Genomic DNA, 18386 nt, shown 5'->3' with positions numbered 1-18386 from the left:
CTATGGTCAGATGTTTAGCCTCTGACGGTGCCAAGGGGCGAGCCAGGAACTGTTTCTCCAAAGGCGAATAGTTATTTGCCAAAGAAGGCATGGCCTTGCTCCAAAAATGAAGGGCCTTTACTGCGGTTCTCCTATCTTGCCTTGCCAAAGGCTCTGTGCCGCATCGCAGTCTGCTACAGACTCTTCAAGCACCATTGAATCTAGTGGATCCTAAGGACTTGGCTTGGAGTCTTAGCCAGCTCTGACCCGATTCAAAACAAGAAACTTTCCATTGCTCAGGAAATAGTGTGAAGTAGCAGACACAAATGTGGTATATGTTGCCTCCAAAATCTAGAATAGCCCACCCAGTGATATGCCTCTTAGTGGTCAGGGATGCAAAGTTCAATAACCTTCGTTCATTTATTCCTCATTTTGAAGGGAATATTCTGAATTTCCTAAGACACTATGTGCCCAGACTTCACTGATGCCCCTGTATTTTCACAGGCTGTTCCTCCCTCATTCTGGAAAACAATCATATTTCAAGGTACCTGCTGTTTTATGATCTCTAGGACCTATCAGCATGACATCACCAGTGTACTGGACCAGTGTGATGCCCTATAAAAAGATGAAATGATCAAGGTCCCCATGAACTAACTTATGGTGTAGAGTTGGAGAGTTGACTCAGCCATGAGGCAAGATGGCAGGTGTGCTGTTGTCTGTCCCTGCCATGAGAAAATAAAGTAGTTCTGATGTTCTCTGGTGATCAGGATATAGGAGGGAAAATAGTTTCTGGGTGTCAAATCTACATTAATTTGTTCCAATCATGAGACCGCATTTGGAACATTGTGGAACTATAATTGGAATCACTGCCTGCTTAATTATAATCATCCATTTTCATTTTTCAAGACTCATCCAATTTACACACTGGCCAAACTAGAAAGTTAACTGGAAGTACAACCCCTGCATCTTTCTTTCATAGTCGTGTTAATCTTTGTGCTGCTGCTTAATATGCATTAGTGCTCTTGACTTACTATTTTGATGTGATTTGGGAACCTATAGTAGCTTTCCCTTGGCCTGAACTTGCTCTGTGGGTCAGGGAACCACGCAGTAAATCTGCCAATCTGGAGAGTATCTATTCTAACTCTGTACTGGGAACCTGGGGAAGTACCCACTGACAGTACTGCTGTCTGTCATGAAGCAGACTCAGATCAACATTCCATTCAGCATCTGATCCCTATAAACCCCCACTCTCATTGGTAAATCTCTGGGTAATCTGGGTCTTTAGAAATTAGCATTAATTCAGGGTTAGTGTCTAATAATTTTCAAGAGATCTAGGATCTTTGCCAGTACACTGTTACTCTGAAATAGGTCCTTTTGGAGAGGAACAAGAGAAGTTTTAAGGAACTAAATTATATTATTAGATAGTGTTTCCTCAAGGCTGACCACTCCAGTCAAGGGACTCGGGTTCTGAATTTTTTTTGTTTTTAGACAGAGTCTCACTCTGTCACCCAGGCTGGAGTGCAGTGGCTCAATCACAGCTCACTATAGCCTCAGCCTTCTGGGTTCAGGTGATCCTCCTGCCTCAACCTCCCAAGTATCTAGGACTACAAGCACGTGCCATCATGCCTGGCTAATTTTTATGACTTGATTTTTTTGTAGAGATGGGGTCTCCTTACATTGCCCAGGCTGCTCTCAACCTCCTGGGTTCAAGCGATCCTCCCACTTCGGCCTCCCAAAGTGTTGGGATTACAGGCGTGATGCACTGTGCCCAGCCTGGTATGACATATTGAGTGGGGTGAGGGTCTGAACATTTTTCATTGTAATGGCTCAAGTTATTTTCCATTGATGTAAGGGGTTTATTTAACAATGGCAACTACCACCAGCATGCCTAATACACAGAGAACAGCCTTTGGGTGGGGTGAGGGGGTTCAAAGAGGTTGGCACTCCCCTCCTCAAGGATAATGTATAAGGTCTTGGACAAGGGAGTAACTTCTGGGGTCTCTTAAGGGTCAGGGTTTCGGATAGGAGGACATCTTTCTCCTGAATTTCTTATATCGAGAAATCTCTCCCAGCTCCTGGGAGTACTGAATCCAGCATATTGAATCCAGAGCTCAGACAGGCTCACTGACATCAAGAAACTAAGGCCATTGGTGCCATAGAACAGAATTGAGGGCAGGAGGAATTCTAGAACTGTGAGTTGAAATGTCTGTTTTTAATGGCACCAGACAGCCTAAAGAAAGAAAATAGCATGAAGAATCCCTAGATCCTTACCTCAAGGCAGGGACCCAAACCCTGGAACTTTCTAAGGTTTTCCCCCTTGCAAATGAACACCTTCAGGCAAGGAGACTTGACTTGAGCTGGAACAACCCCTTTAAGAGAGGGGAGAAGGGCCAGCTTGGCCTGCATGGGACACTCTGTAGGGCTTGGAAGTCTGGGTCTCTGAGTGCACCATCCTGTTTGCCCTCACTCTGATTCTCAATTCTCACCTCTTCTGGATTAATTCCTGACATCAGATCTAAAATGATATTCCTTCTGATAAACCATCCACACGTGGTATGCCCAGGATTTTGCCAAGATAAGTTAGTAAAGTCTTGCAATTCTGTCGGTAAGTAAACTTTCTCCTCCAAAGTTTGACTTTATAATTGGTCAACAGGAACATGCTGGAATCTGACTTAGTCACAAGCCTGGAGGCACAAGGAGGAGTGTTGTTTTCCACCTTGCAAATGAACACCCTTAGGCAAGGAGTCTTGACTTGAGCTGGAACAATCCCTTTAAGAGGGGAGAATGGCCAGCTTGGCCTGCATGGGACACTCTGTAAGGCTTGGAAGTCTGGGTCTCTGAGTGCACCATCTTGTCTACCCTCATTCTGATTCTCAACTCTCACCTCTTCTGGATTAATTCCTGATATTTATGTAAGAACCCTGCAAAGGTTGAGAATTCAACTAATATTGTAACTCAGTAACCCACCAGATCAAAGTAGGCATCTGGTGTTCAGTCATGTCAGCCCTGCCTTGATAAGAGATGAGATTCTTTTTCCAGACCATAGAACGTTCTTGAGTTTGGGTCCATGCCTTGGGCTAAGGCTCTAGGGATTTTTCGCCGCTATTTTCTTTCTTTAAGCTGTCTGGTGCCATTAAAACAGCCCTTGAATTCCTCCTGCCCTTAACTCTGTTCTCTGGTACCGGTGGCCTTTGAAGTCTTGCCTTTGATGGGCACTTCATTTTAGGTGACCACAAGTGGCAAACCTTACCCCAGGACTCAGAACACCTGCCGCACACACTTGGCTGGTCTCACCCACCCAGTCTCTCCCCAGTGCTTCGATGCTGGGCCCACTGGGTGGGCTGATTGTTCAGGATGAAATCCCTGCTTCCCATCCCATAGTCTCCACTGTTTCGGGCACCCAGGCTCTTTCTGGCAGCAAAAGTTCCCACCCATCCCAATCTTAGCCTGCTAATCCAGCCTGCAGCATCCTGCACATGAACTGCCGCCTCTCAACCCATCCCTCAGCCAGGATGCTGGCACCTACCCCAGCCTCACCCCCACAGCCAGAGCTCCAGACCTGGCCCAGAGAGGCACCAAGAAACCAATCTTGGCAGCCTTTTAACCCAAAACCCCAGAGAAGCCGGCTCTAGGGGACAGTGTGTGGGGCTGAGGGTGGCAGGGGGCGGCACAGGGCAGGAGATGGCAAAGCAAGACACAAGATTCCAGACTAGATAAGCTGCTGGGAACGGGGAGGGGGCCTGGGTGCAGCATTCCTGGGCGGTGACACCATCTCCCTAGCCACAGAGGGCGGCAGGCAGGAGCCCCCGGAGGACTCGTCCTTGCCGCTATCTGATGAGGGAGCTGTCGGTTACAGGAAGACAAGACTATTAACAGGACAACCTGGAGAGTCAGAAATTAACCCACCATGCCAGAGGCTGGGAGGTGCTGGGCGGGGTGGATAATTGAGGGGCCTTGCAATTAAGGCCTCTTCAGGTTGAACCAGTCATTCTCAGAGCTGGGACTGGGATCCTAGTCAGCTGGGGGCCCCAGAGGACTTTGGGAAGGGGAGTTCAGTCCCTGCTCCCCACCATTCCTGCTCACCCGGGCCTCACCTCCCACCCTCCCTCCAGCCACTCATGCAATTCACAGGCTATGTTCATTCCCACCTTTGCTCTTGCTGTTCCTCCCATCTGGAATGCCTTTCCTCCTCCACCTCACTCAATCCTGCCATTATTTCAAGACCCTGTACAGGCCCTGTCTTATTCAAGAAACTTTTCTGTACCAATCCTATTGGAAAAGATTGCTCTGATCTTGCACAATACAGCCCCTTTATGTTATGGTGAGAACACAGACTCAGAGAGGGGCAGTGATTTGCCCAGAGTCACACAGCGGAACCAAGGCTAGAACTCAAGACTCCTGAATCCCAGACTAAGATTCTTTCCGCCACACCGTGAGCTCTCCAACCAACAATCAGCCTGAACATCTTGTGCAAAACTCAGGACATAGAATGAAGGCCCCCAAGGGTTCAAGGAGGATATAACCATATTTATCAAGCATCTGTTTCATCCCAAATTCTCTGCAGGGATTGGAGCAGGCACAGAAGTAACCCTGTTCTCAGGGAGCTTGTGGTCTATGGGGCAGAGAAGACTCTGCCATGGGGTCACCCAACGGTTTGTTCAATAATAACCAAGAAAGGGCCCAAAGAAGGGGCTCCAGACTGCCAGGAGCTTGCAGCAGAGGCATTCAACCGTGCCAGGGCTCAGGACAAGCCTCTCTAGAGATGCTGTGCCTGGGCTGAGATTTGGAGAGTGAGTAGGTGGCAACCAGGCAATGAGGTGGGATGGGAAAGAACATTCCAGACAGAGGGAAAGGCCAGCAAAGGAAGTCCAGGATAGCTGGAGCTCTGAGTGAGGGGAAGGCGCCCTGAAATCTAACAGGGTCGTCACAGGGCTCAGATAATGCAGGACCTCCAGCAGAGAGAAGTGTTCTTCCTCCTAGAAGCACTGAGAAGCCCCTGCAGGATTTTCAGCAAGGAACCGCATGTGAGCCTGGTAAAGTCATCAGCTGCAGTGCGGGGAAAGGGTAGGAAAGGAGCTAGATGAATGTTGGAACCGCCAGCAGGCTCCTGCACCAGTCCAGTGGGCAGTCAAGGAAGGAGGCAGCAGGAGTGTGTGAGGATGGAATCTTCTGGGGCTGTGGGTCTGGGGACTAGGGAAGGAGTTGAGGGAGAGAAAGGAATCAAGGAAACCCCACCTGGGTTTCCAGTCTGTGCAGTGAGTGGAGGGTGGGCAGCTACTGGGGTGGGGTAAGGAGCTGAGGGTGAGATAAGCTGAGTTTGAGCTGCTTTTGAGCTACTGCAGCTCAGAGGAGCTAAGGAACCGAGAGGTGAGAGGGCGAGTGTAGATGCAACCCAGACTGTGGGGGTTGTGGGCATGAGGTACCTACTCTGAGCTGCATGCACCTCCTCACGGAGCTCCTTTAACAGGATGGGTGTCATTGCTCCATTTTGCAGAAGATGAAACTGAGGCTCAGCCAATGGAAAACGGTTTTCCAGGAGTTTCTACGATAAGAACTTGGTGAAATCAAGACTGGAACTGGATCTGCCTCCCCACACCCCTACCTACTTTACCCACCTGAAGCTGCCCTTAAGATGAATCCATGGCCTGAGCTTGACCCAGAGAAACAGAGTCAGAAGCTCCTTATGCAGATGGGGCTGCAGGGAGCTCATCAGCATAGGCACTCAGAGGGAACCACTCCCTTCAAGGAAAGAAAGGCAAGGAAGACAGCCTGGAGGTGAGCAGGGTCCCTGTCCCTGTAGTCAAGGCCACTGACCCCCCCAACCCTTCTGTCCATCGCGCAAACAGGCACTGATGCCAGCTTTGCACTGAGCTCTCTGCTGGGCCCTTCACACCCAAGAGAGATGCACTGCCCCCGCTGCACAGTTGAGGAAACGAAGGCCCAGAGAGAAGACGGTCACAAAGTGAGTTAGTGTAGAAAGGGACCCAGGAGTTTCTGGCTCCAGAATCCCAGCTCGCCCTCTCCAAGAGGTGGAAGGGGTTCAGTGAGCAGCCGGTGGAGGAGGCAGTGAGGGACCCTGGGCTGCAGGGGGCCCAGGGAGTGCAAAGGGACAGAAGGGAGGTGGGTTGGCATCTGAGAGCCTTGTAGCCAGCCAAGGATCCACAATAGCGTGTCTTCGCCTCTTCCCTGCCCACTCAGGCCCAAGGCAGCATCCTGGCCCAGAGGCTTCCCATCCCCACCTGGCCTGTTGTGTCCAGGTCTCCTCCTGTCAAGCTTCATCTGGGGTATTATGGCCAGAGCTGGACCCTCTGGTGCCTTTATTCAGAAGAGACCTGAACAAAGGGGCCTGAGACAGAGCCAGCGCTGGCCTTGTTGGGTGGGGAGGGAGCTAACTCGTGTGGTCTGTGGAAGGGTGCCACTGCCCGGCCCTCAGCCTGGGGAAGCCAAGCCTGGGAGGGAGTGAACCCCGCTCTGTGAATCTCGGGGGTAGGGTGGGAAGGCCTGGCTGTGCAGAAGTGGCCAGTGCCCTGCAGAACCTGAGGGATGGCATGGAAGGAGCAGGGCTTGGAGGGCCAGATCTGGAGGGAGGGGAACGAACTCCAGGGGCCAGGCACGAGGCAGACGTGGTCTGGGCCAGCAGGGGGCACTGCTGCAGCAGAAATGGCCCCATGGCCAGCAGGGCCGGAGGTGTGTCAGAGGTTACCCAGGCTTCATGGCCCCTGGAGCAGGGCAGAAAAAAGCCTCCCGCTCCACAGACCTGGCTACTGAGGCACAGCCCTAGCACGGGAGACCCACTGTGGGGTCATGAACAGGTTTGAGTCTGCAAGAACAGACTGGAGCTTGAATCCTGGTTGCTCCTCTCTGTGTGACTTTGGGCGAGTGGTGGTCAGTCCCGGCCATGACACAGTATTGCAGACTGGGCAGCTCGCAACTGAAACTCATTTCTCCCAGCGGTGGTGGCTGGGCAGCCTGGCGCAGGGCCATTTCTGGAGTGGGCCCTCCTCCTGGCCTGCCCTGTACACTCACACGGAGAGAGAGTTCTGGTCCCTCTTCCTCTTCTTATAAGGCTGTGGTCCTATGGGATTATGACATCATTTTACCTTCATTACCTCCTAAAGACCCCGTCCCCACATACAGTCACATAGAGGGTTAGAGCTTCCATATATGAACGTGGGGGCAGCGGGGGCATAATTCAGCCCACAGCAGCAAGTCCTTTCCTCCAAAGCTTCAGCTCTACCTCTATAGAGTGAAGATCCTCACAGCACTTGCCCTGTGGGGTTGTGAGGCATGAACGGGATCGTGCAGGTGAGGCCCGGCCTCTGGCACGGAGTAAGCGTCCATGAGAAACAGGCAAAGTCCTCCCCAAGGAGCAAAGCAGGGGTGCAGGCATCTGGACCAGCTCAGGGATGTCCACGTCCTCCTGAGCCACACAGGGCAGGGCAGGGACCTGGCTTATGGCAGAGCAGAGCCTTCAGAGCAGGAGGGGGCTCCAGGGCCAGGAAGGCAAGGAGAACACCAGGAATGGGGCTGGCCACTTGCCAAATTTGCTTCATTTGACCGCGACACTTATCAAGCCCCTGCCTTGTGCCAGGCAATGTCAGGGGCAGAGGTTTCGGGGGAGGAGCCATGCTGGTCCTGCCCTCCAGACCCCAGCAGGGGGCACCTCCCGCTGGTGTGGCCTGGGAGCATCTGTCCTGCATTGACACCGGCTGAGTATCTCCTGTTGTCAACGACTTCTCTTTCCCTGTCATGAGGAAAGCTCTTCGGCTTCAAACTAACCCCATGAGGTTGGTATTGGTGTCCAGCTACAGAAAAAGGAAGGCTCAGAGAGGTTAAGTGACTTACCCAAGATCACACAGTAGAAACTGAGTTTATCTGACTCCAGAGCCCATGCTCTTTCCAGTGTACACACTGCCTAGAGCAGACTCACTGTTCCTTCTTTGTGATGGGCCCATCTAGGACCAGAAGGAGGCTCTGGAAGAACCTTCCACAGTGAGCACTTGGGGGGGTCCTGATGTCCCCTGAGAGGCCTCATGTCCTGGGTAATAATTCTGACTCTGCTGCAAATTAGATGATCTTGGGAAAGTCTCTCGTACCCAGCCTCAGTTTTCCCCTCCCTCAAATGGGACTAGGAGTTCATCACAAAGCATAGGATAGAACACACCCCGTTCCCCCTCACTCCTCACCTCTACTTGCTCCATTCCAAAGACCCACCCTCAAGATTAGCCCCTACCCCTGGGGCAGGCAGCGGCTGTGCCGAAGGGTCCTCCACCTTCTCACAGGTACGGTTCCACGAGGACTGGAGACGCAGGCGCCCAGCGTGAGATGCTCTCTTGATGTGTTGGGCACCCCGGAGGCTTCCTGAAGGCCCTCAGCAGACCAGCTCCAGCTGGGGAGAAACAGCATCTGGAGGCACAAGATACCCAGGACCAGGGGCTACCCTGGCCTGCTCTGGGCTCCTTTGGCCTCTGGACCTTCGGGGCTCCCCTGGCCACAGGGGACGTTGCAGGTTTGGCCTGGCTTGGAAAGGGCCCTCAGCCCTGGTATACCCAAATAATAATTAAATTTCCTGGTCAAGCCCATTGGATCAGATGAACTCCCTTCATGTGAAGATGGACATCAGACAGCTGAAATGCCACACTCACTGGCCACCTTTCCCCAGCCCTTGCACTGAAGATCCTATAGGGGAAAGGTACTTCCACTGAAAACGATTCTGTGCTTTGGAAAATACGTGCAAGAGTTGCAGGCAAAAGAACTGCCAAGACACCCCACGGCCAAGCCTGAGGTAAGACTGCAAGTGCTTTGGAAAGAATTTCTGGCAACCCAGATATAACGTTCTTAACAGAGATGTCCAGTGTTCCTCAGAGAAGGGCAGCATGAGGAAATTCAGCATCTGTCAGCCTCACAGGATCTGGCGGTGGGAGAGCCTGCACCCTGGCCAGGTGGTACACTTGGTTCTTGTCTGCATCCAGAAGCAGTTTTGGTTTTAGTTGCATAAAATAAAGGTCTCTCTCTCTCTCTCTCCCCCAACCCACTATAAAAGTAATGCTTGTTTAAATAAACTTGGTAAATATGACAATAAGAAAAAAACATAGAAAAGAAAAACCCCCAGCTCTGTCTCACCCCAAGCATCCTTGATATCTACTGACATCCTTTTGTTCCTTTGCTTCCCCCTGTGATTAGAAGGTGCTCTGTCGTCTTCTGCTCGGTACATGTAAGATTTCGTGAGCATTTCCCTTTCATTCTAAGCTCTTTCTCCTCCAAGAGGCTGATCCCATGGCTCACGATCTTACAATTGTTTCCTGCTATTCTGCACAAAGCTGTGATGCATACCTTTATGCCAAAAGCTGTTCTCAAATTTTAAAATATTTCCTTTGGATTGCTTTTTCAGAGTGGTATGGCTGATCAGATGGGAGAGGAGTATGGAAGTTTCTAGATCCAAAGACCCTCTTGAAAGGGTGATTCTTTGTACCTGTGAGAGTCAGAGACGGTCACAGGAAAGACGGCCCCTCAAACCGAGAGCCGAGCCCTCTACAATTTGTCTTTGAAATAGCCAGAGGACATCCTCAGGGACATTCTCCCTTCTGCTGAGGCCCACAAGGGTGGGGGTGTCACAAGTGGCCCTAGAAAGAGGACTGGGGCTCCCGACCCTGACAGAGGCTCGTGGTTGCTTCATCTCAGAAGCAGCAGCCCCACCAGCTGGAGACTTCTCATGGGGCTTGAAGTCAGTCGTGTGACTGTCATTTTTGTGCCACTGACGAGCTGTGTGACCTTGGGCAAATTACTTAACCTTTCTGAACCCATTTCTACATCTGGAGAATGGCGACAATAATGGCACCGACTTTCCTTGGGTTGCTGTAAACATTAAGTGGAGTGATGTTTGCAGCACCCTGAGCCCAAGGTTGGCTACACCACTGTGGTGGCCCACGTAAGCAGTGACGCACGCATTGGAATTGCTGTAATGACTACTTTCACTGCATATTCATTCCACTCTGTCCCACAGCCTTCCTCTGACTTCTGAGTCTTCATTTCTTCAGGGTAAATGGGGCCAAGAATGATTCCCTCCTCCTAAAGTGGGAACGGAGCCAACACGTGTAAACTGCACAGGCTTCGTGGTAGCTTACTTGGCATGTTGTTGGTATCCTCCAGTGGAGGAACTCGCTACCTTTGGATCAGGCTTCAGGGACAGCCAAAGCCTGTTTCTGGCTCTACAGAACATGCTGGCTCCAACTTCCACAGAACTCCTCCAATTCCAAACCCCAAGATCCTGGGGCCGCACAGCACTGAGGTCCAGTCCCAGGTTCATCTCTCCCAGCTGTGTGTCCTTGAACAAGTGCATCAGCCTCTCTGAGGAGCCTCAGCCTCCTCATGTGTAATGCGGGGGCTCCAATCATGCGGTTGTTAGGAAGAGCAAACAAACTCACCAGGCACACAGGAGATGTTCATTACATGTGAATTTCCTTTCCCCTGCAGATGCTGAAGGGATTCTGTGTTTATGGGGAAATGAGAAAGATTTGAGAGAAAAAGCCTAAATTCTGGGCAAAATCAAGATGCCTGCTTGAGCCATGGGGAATCAGCGTTCTCAGCCCTGCCTGCTTCTATCTCCAAGGCTGCTTAGAAACACTGGTTAAGTCCCAGATTCAGCCCCAGAGCCCAACAGTATGGCCCAGAGGCCTGGTTTTTAGCCACTTCATGGCTCTTCTGCCTCTATGAAGAGAATGGTGATGGGGACGGGGACGATGTCACTGGGCACACAGTTATTAATGCCTGTGTACCAGGCCCTGTGGAAGGCTCCAGGGGTAAAGATGAAGTCCCCACTCCAGAGACCTTCTGTTCTCATGGCGGCTGGAAATGAAGACTGCAAATTAAGGAATTAAGATGAGCTAAGCTGAGATGAGCTGGCAAGTGAAGGAAATAAACAGGAGGACGCAACGGAATAAGGGAAGGGCTGACTTCCACTGGACAGGAGATGTTTGGGCGGAGGTTTGATGGAGGAGAAGGGGCCTACCAAGACTGGGGGTGCACAGGTGCTGGGTGGGCGGAGATTTGATGGAGGAGAAGGGGCCTACCAAGACTGGGGCTGCACAGGTGCCGGGTAGGGAATCAGGCATGATGTGCACAAGAAACAGCAAAGAAGCCAGGGGCCGGGATGTGGTGGCCCAGGCTAGTGGGCAGGAGCCAGATCTCCACCGCTCAGCCTGGAGCACAAAGCAGTGGGGTTTTGAGGAAAGGATGAAGTAGGGAAAGACAGCACGTCTGTTCTGTGTGGCTCATGGGGGCAGCTCCAGAGGGGCAGCTTCTGGCTCACCATAAGGCCAGCCTTGCAGATGGACAGAACCATCTAAAGGTGGAAATGGATTCTTCATAAGGGAGTGAGCTTCCCACAGCCAGAGGCATGCAAGCCGGAGGAACAGATTGCTTGGAAGGGAGCTCCGGGTCGCACTGGGCTGCACACATTGATTCTTGGTCACTCAGTGGACAGTGGACAGTTGTGGATGCTGCTGTGACCAGCCCCGTGCTGGATACTGGGGTGACTGAGATGGGTCTGTTGTGCCACTGCTCTTGTGGCAGTCATGGCCCAATGGGGAGGAAACCCTGGGAAGAGAGTGGAAAGGATTTGGGGTCACCAGAAGGGGGACAGAGCACGCATGAGGGCTGCAGAGGAAGGAATGAGAGGAGGAGGACGGGGGGAGAGGGAGGGAGGAGGAGGGAGGGAGGAGGGAGCATTTGTGGCTTGAGGGATCTTCAGGGTAGACAGGTTCGCACAGGAAATGGGTTTCTGGACTCCCTCGCCCCACTGGCTGTGTGACTGGCCGTGCCTGCTCCTCGTGTGCCAAATGGGAACAGGAACCCCAGCTGCATGTTCCTCTTGGAATGCGGCTGGCTGCGGCAGGCAAGGGCTCCGAACTTTTGTTGCTGCTAAAGATTCATAGGAATGTTGGACAACCAATGCACTGTGCCCAGAGCAGAGAGCTGGGGCGGCCTCGGAGGGGCCTCGAAGCCCTGCTGGGGACTCTCCAGGCTGGCCTGCTAGGAACTCAGCTTGACCTGGTGAGAAAGACCACACCACACACCCCTTCCTTCCCCGGAGGCCTGAGGACGGGAGATGGGTGAGACAGGACAGCGGGCCTCCCCTGGCATGAAGCAGGTGCCAGCCCAGGGCAGCCCCTGGCCTGCCTCTTGCTGCTCAGCCCTGGGGAGGGAGGCTCATGCTCAGTGGCAGTTCCAGAGCCAATGGGCACTAGGGTGGGAGCTGGGGGCTGGCACCGATCACAGCTCCAGAGCCAACTGCTCATTAATTCACCCCCCACATTCACTTCAAAATAACTCATTCAGCCTGGGAGAGCTGCTGGCAGCCTGCCAGGGAAGGCTCCAGAGGAGGGGCTCACAGAGCCTTCTCATAGGCGGCCCCCCACACTGCAGGCAGGGACCCCGACAGGAGGACAAGAGATGTCCCCGTTCTGAGGAATGTGCCCCTTCCTCAGCATGGGGACTTCCCCACGATGGCTCTGCCATGGACCGGTGAGGAAACTGAGGCTCCAAGGGGACAGGGATGACCCAGCAAATCAGAAGGGGGCTGCTCTGCAGTGGGCATGGAGGAGGGACACTTAGAGAGGCTGAAAAGCAGGGGCAGAGAGAGCTCCTCTTGGGGTTCCATGGGCCTTCCACCACGAGGACGCCGCCAGCACTCTGCGATCCAGCCAGACAGGCCCAAGGCTGAGCTGAGGAGGGACTGCAGGCTTTAGGATGAGGCTGCCTCCAATGCTAGAAGAGAGTGCTGGGACCTGAGGCCTGGATTCTGAGGCATACATCTGTCCGCCGGGGGTAGGGGAGGGGCTTGGGCCACCATGTCCAGTGCTAGAGGCTTCTGTCCCTCAGAGAGCTTGGCCACAGCCAGGCCTCTAATAGAATGGTGTCCATGTCTTCCTCCTCCCACTAGGCCTGGGGACAGCCTGGAAATGGCCGGGCTCAGGACTTACTGGTCAAGGTGGAGCTCTGGCCGAAGCAGGATGCAGCCACTGCCCTCCAGAGCCTTTCTGATTCTTCCCATCAGCTGCTAAGCAGGGGAATGGCCCAGGTGCACTGGGGGAAGTGGGTGTGTATGTGTATGTGTGGGCGTCACTCAGAGAAGGCCACAGAACACCCAGAAAGCAGGAGCTCTGCCCCACATGTTGGGTACAGGGCTGAACTCACTGCCTTCCCCATCTGCTCCTCCCTCCCACCTCAGAGAATGAGCCCCCATCAACCACCCGGCTTCCCACAGCAGACACTTGCTGCCTCCTCCCACCCACCCCCCACATCCAAACCACCACCCAGCCCTGCCCAAGCCCCTCCGAACTTGGAATCCATCCGCTCCTCACCCCCAGCCCACCAGAATCCAGGCCACCACCATCACCCCTTGGGACTGCTGCCAGGTCCTTGTCACGTTTCCCTGCTCGGCATATCCCCTGCTAGTGCACACACACACATACACACACCCATACCCACATACATGCATGTATACACATCCACACACCCACACCCACATATGCACACATTTATACACATATACCTACACACATACACACAGACATATACATGTGCATACACAATCTATACACACAGCTATATACATACACATATAGCTACCTATACGCACAGCTATATACATACACACACATACACAATACACACACATACACATACACACATATATACACACATACACAGATGCATGCAATGCACACACACATATACAAACACACAAATATACAAACACCTACATACATATACACAAACATATACACATATACACATATACACATTTGCATATGTACAATACATACACATATAACACATATACACAGACATATGCATGTGCACACACACATCTATACACGCACCTATATACATACACATATCCACAAACACAAACACATACATATATACACACATACATAAACACAATATACACACATAACCACATATACCACACACGTACACATACACACATATACACCACCATATATACACATATGCACACAAACACACACATACACATACATACAAATGTACAAACACATATTAACACACACGTGCACATACAAACACATGCCTGCACACACATATTTTCACACAAACATACATGCATATGCATGCACGCACACATGCATGCCCCACTGGCTGTCAAAGAGGTCTTTCCAGAACTCCAGCGTGACCAGGTTACACCCCCATTGCTCACTGTAACCTGCCTTTGAGGCCACTGAGCCTGGGCCTGCTCATCTTACTGAGAATCTGGGAAGCAGAGAGATTTTAAACAGAGGCTGGGCTTATTATAAATGCATAAATAAATATAAATTAATGCTGTGTATAGAAACTTGTACAAATCTAAATCATTAAATCAAACGCAGGTTTGGGGGTCAGCAGATTTGGGTCTGAATCCTGGGGGCCATTTCTTGGGTGACTGTGTGACCTTGGATGAGTCACACCACCTCCCCAAACCCTTTCCTCATCTGGGACATAAGGTTGCTAAGGGCCTTCTGCATTAGACTTCAGGAGGTGCCTGTACCATGCTGTCCAGTTGGCCTGGCGAGCTCACTTGTCTTTCAGCACCGCCCTGGATGCCACGGCCTCGCTGGGCCTCTAGCTGCCCTCCCTCTGGGCCCCCACAACCCCTCAGTGCCCTGCTAGACTCTGTCTCTGTCCTTTCTGCCTACCTGTGAATGTCTCACGAACAGGACCTGGAACAGAGGCTAATTATGTTAGATGAATGAGTGAATGAATGACTGAAGTGTGAATCCCTGTAGGTGGACGTGTAGGGACATGGTCACGTGTGGACACCACACCACAGCGTACGTACTGTACCGCAAAGGCATGGGTGCGCACACCACGCCATGCCTGCGTGAACACGTAATGCGCACACCACGCTGGCTATTATACCACCACTGCGACACCACGCACACACACAACACACATGCACAGACATGCCACGCACTGACCACCTGGATGCACGCATCACCGCGCCGCTCACCTGGCCACACGCCAATGCACATTACACACACTACACATACCGCACATGGACCTGGTGTTGTCCTGTCCCTATTTCCTGTCCTGTCCCTTCCATTCCATGTCCCTTCAGACCATTCCTTCCTCCACACACAGATATAGACCGCCGCTTCACGCACGCACCAACACACGCCACACACACACCACACCATGTACACAGTTCCATCCCACACCCCCGCCACTCACTCAGCGACCTCTTCGCCCTCTGTGGTCTGGGAAGGGTGCGGGTCAGCAGGGCGCCCCTGGGCTGCTCATCTCCACTCAGGTGTTGTGCCCCTCGGGCACAGCCGGCCTTAGCCTGAACCTAAGAAGAAAGGGCAGAGCCGCCTTTTGAGCTCAGGAGGCTGTGGGTCCTGCCAGCAGCGCCCAGCCCCAAGGCAGCGGCTGGGCCTGAGTGAGACCCTTGGGCCTGCAGGGGACATCCCAGAAGTGCACTGGGGCTGGCCAGGCAGGGGCCTGCGGGGTGGCGGCCCGGCAGCCCGCAGCCAGCAGCCAGCAGTGCCGCCAAACGCCCACTTGTACCAGCCGCTGGTTTTCAGGGCCTGCTCACGAGCCAGCGGGCATACTGGGCCCAGACGGCCCTAGGGTGTCCTGCCAGGGAGAGGCGTCCTCTGTGAGGGCGGCCTGGGAGGGGCAGGGCGGGCAGGGTCATCTGACACCTCGCATTCCTTCCAGGCAAGGACACCAGGCTGGCGGCCAGGGCCACCCCCAACTCGCAGTGTGGCCTGAGACGCTCCGCAGACTTCTGTACAATGGGGCGGGTGGGGGGAGGGGGGCGGGGCCAGGTAGAGGGTCTAGTGCCGCAGCTGAGCTGACCACCCCTTGTCGGGGATTCCGGTCCCCTGGTGCGGGGCGGCGTGCAAAGGGACCGCGGCCACAAGAGGGCGTCTGAGCTTCAACCAGCAGGGAACCGCGGCCAGGAGGCCTCCAGGTGGATTTCAGGGGCTGGGAGTGGGTCGGGTTGAGCTGGAGCTGAATCTTGCGGGAGGGGGCAGACTACTGCGTGCGCCCCGGCCACTCTTTATCTCTTTTCATCTGATGGCAGCACATACTGAGTACACACATGAATGAATGAAGTGAAGGAGGTATTATTATTAATCAGTATTTTACAAGTAAGGAGGCAGCTCTGTGCCTACAGAGATTTTCCCAGGTCACACAGCTGGTAGGCATGGAGCCAGTGATGCCCCTGGTTCTGTCTGCCACAGAGCTTTGGAGAAAGCACCAGAACCAACCTGTGGCATTACCAGCACCCAAGTGCTCAGAGCAGGAACAAAATCCTGGTCCTGGGCCCCTCCAGGGACCCCCTCTGCCACAGAGACCAGGCCTCTCTGGTCAGCACTGAGTGATAGTAATCATTAACAAGAAGGAACCCACTGCCACGGCACTTTACACGCTCATGAAGCATCACTGTCCCCTGGGTTACAGAGAAGGAAGAAAAGAACTTGCCAGAGACCGCACAACTTCTGGTTGGAACACTCTGGCCCCGGGAATCCACACTCCCCCTGCCATGCTTCATCTCCGGGAGACTGTTTTCCGGGAAGGAGCTCCCAGCCACGTCTCTCCAACTGTTCATCCAATGCAGTTTTCTCGCCTGCTCGGTAGTGGCAGAGGTAAATGACAACATAGCCCAGCCCCATAGACTTCACCCAGAGAAGTCAGACCAGACAGCAGGGGACTCATTCAGGGCAGCTCGGGTCATTAAGGGCCCTGTGAATACAGAATCCTGATCCATGACACAATTCCATCACCCATTCCAGATTCCCATCAAGAAGCCAAAAATATAAAAACCCTTCAAGCTGCGAGCCAGGACACCCTGCCACCACTTTGGGGCAAGAACCCCTCATCCTCAGCCCCACTTTCCCTCTCCCCATCCCTTAGCCACCTCCCCCACTTCCCCTCACCTCCCTCCATACCTCCACACTCACCAGGACCTGAGGCCTGACTCAGCCTTCTCCACCAGCACCTGCCTTCATCCTGAGAGTTCCCCAGACCCCTGACGACCCGGCCAACCTCCTGCTTCTCCCTGATCACCAACAACCCTCTCTTCCTCTTTTGTACTTGGCCCAGCCAACCCCACACATGCCATGGCCTGGGTGTCCTCACTCAGAACTGCCTCCCACCCCATACATCCTCCCAACCCTGTATTGGCCTCTATCCACGGCCCTCCTTCACTCAGCCCTCCTTCACTCTCTGACCTCATCACAGCACCTTTCTTCTCCTGGGGACACTTCCCTTCCTGTCCAACCTGGACCCCAAGGGGCCTTTCTGTAGCCATAGTCTTGGCCACCCACCCTGCAAAAGTCTCCCCACCACTCTGCAAAGATGCAACCATGGGATAAACCAGCCGGCCCTCCCCGAGGAGCCCATCTGTGTCCTGAACCCTGGACTCCACCCTTCCTTCCTCCCATCTAACCCCCTTCTTCACCTTCTCTTTCCCTGCATCAAGAAACATGCTCTAGCCTGGGCAACAAAACGAGACTTCATCTCGACTAAAAATCAAAAACATGAGCCAGGCACGGTAGCACATGCCTATAGTCCCAGTTGCCTGAAGTACCAGCTACTCGGGAGGCTGAGGCAGGAGGATCGCTTGATCCCAGGAGATCGAGGCTGCAGTGAGCCAAGAAGGCACCACTGCACCTCAGCCTGACTGACAGAGGCACTCTCAGAACTTTGGGAGGCTGAGGTGGGTGGGATCGAGACCAGCCTGGCTGACATGGTGAAGCCCATCTCTACTAAAAATACAAAAATTAGCTGGGCATGGTGGTGGGTACCTGTAATCCCAGCTACTTGGGAAGCTGAGGCAGGAGAGTCACTTGAACCCAGAGGCAGAGGTTGCAGTGAGCTGAGATGGCACCACTGCATTCCAGCCTGGGCAACAGAGTGAGACTCCCCATCTCAAAAAACAAACAAGAGGGGAAAAAAAAAAAAAAAAAAAAAAAAAAAAAAAAACCCTCCCATAGCCCTACACTTGGCTCCAACCAGGACCTAGCTTTCTTCCCCCTACCCAGTAAAACATATTCCAGGGTCACCTTTACGGCCAGTCTCACTCTTGCACCTGCCGTCTGCTTCCCAGGCCCGGTGCTGTCCACCCCGTATTCCACCAGAACGGTTCTTACTGAGTCACTCAACACACTATTGTTAAATACAGGGAGTGCTTTTCCATTCTCACCCTGACCAAGAGGCAGACAGCCTGACAACAACCCTGTGAAGGATGTACTGTGATTGATTATCCCCATTTTGCAGAAGGGATACTGAAACACAAAGAGGGTAACTGATTTGCTCAAAGTGAAATAGCAGGTAAGCCTCAGAGCTTACCAGCCTCCCTCCCCTGAATATCCCACAAGAACCTCAGACTTGCCACA

General features: G+C 53.0%; 1 long non-coding RNA gene across 1 annotated transcript; it reads right to left on the bottom strand.

Moving 5' to 3' along the window:
• Positions 1-1673: 1673 nt before the first annotated feature.
• Positions 1674-13191, bottom strand: LOC108586643. The gene is made up of 3 exons (XR_001904153.3): positions 5595-13191; positions 5407-5521; positions 1674-5025 (listed from the first exon to the last, which is right to left on the bottom strand). It is a non-coding gene; the product is annotated as an uncharacterized LOC108586643 (long non-coding RNA).
• Between the last annotated feature and the right edge of the window lie 5195 nt (positions 13192-18386).

The sequence above is a fragment of the Papio anubis genome, chromosome 1 (assembly GCF_008728515.1).
Source record: "Papio anubis isolate 15944 chromosome 1, Panubis1.0, whole genome shotgun sequence".
In the NCBI taxonomy this organism is placed as follows: domain Eukaryota; kingdom Metazoa; phylum Chordata; class Mammalia; order Primates; family Cercopithecidae; genus Papio; species Papio anubis.
This window is presented reverse-complemented; position numbering and strand designations above follow the sequence as displayed.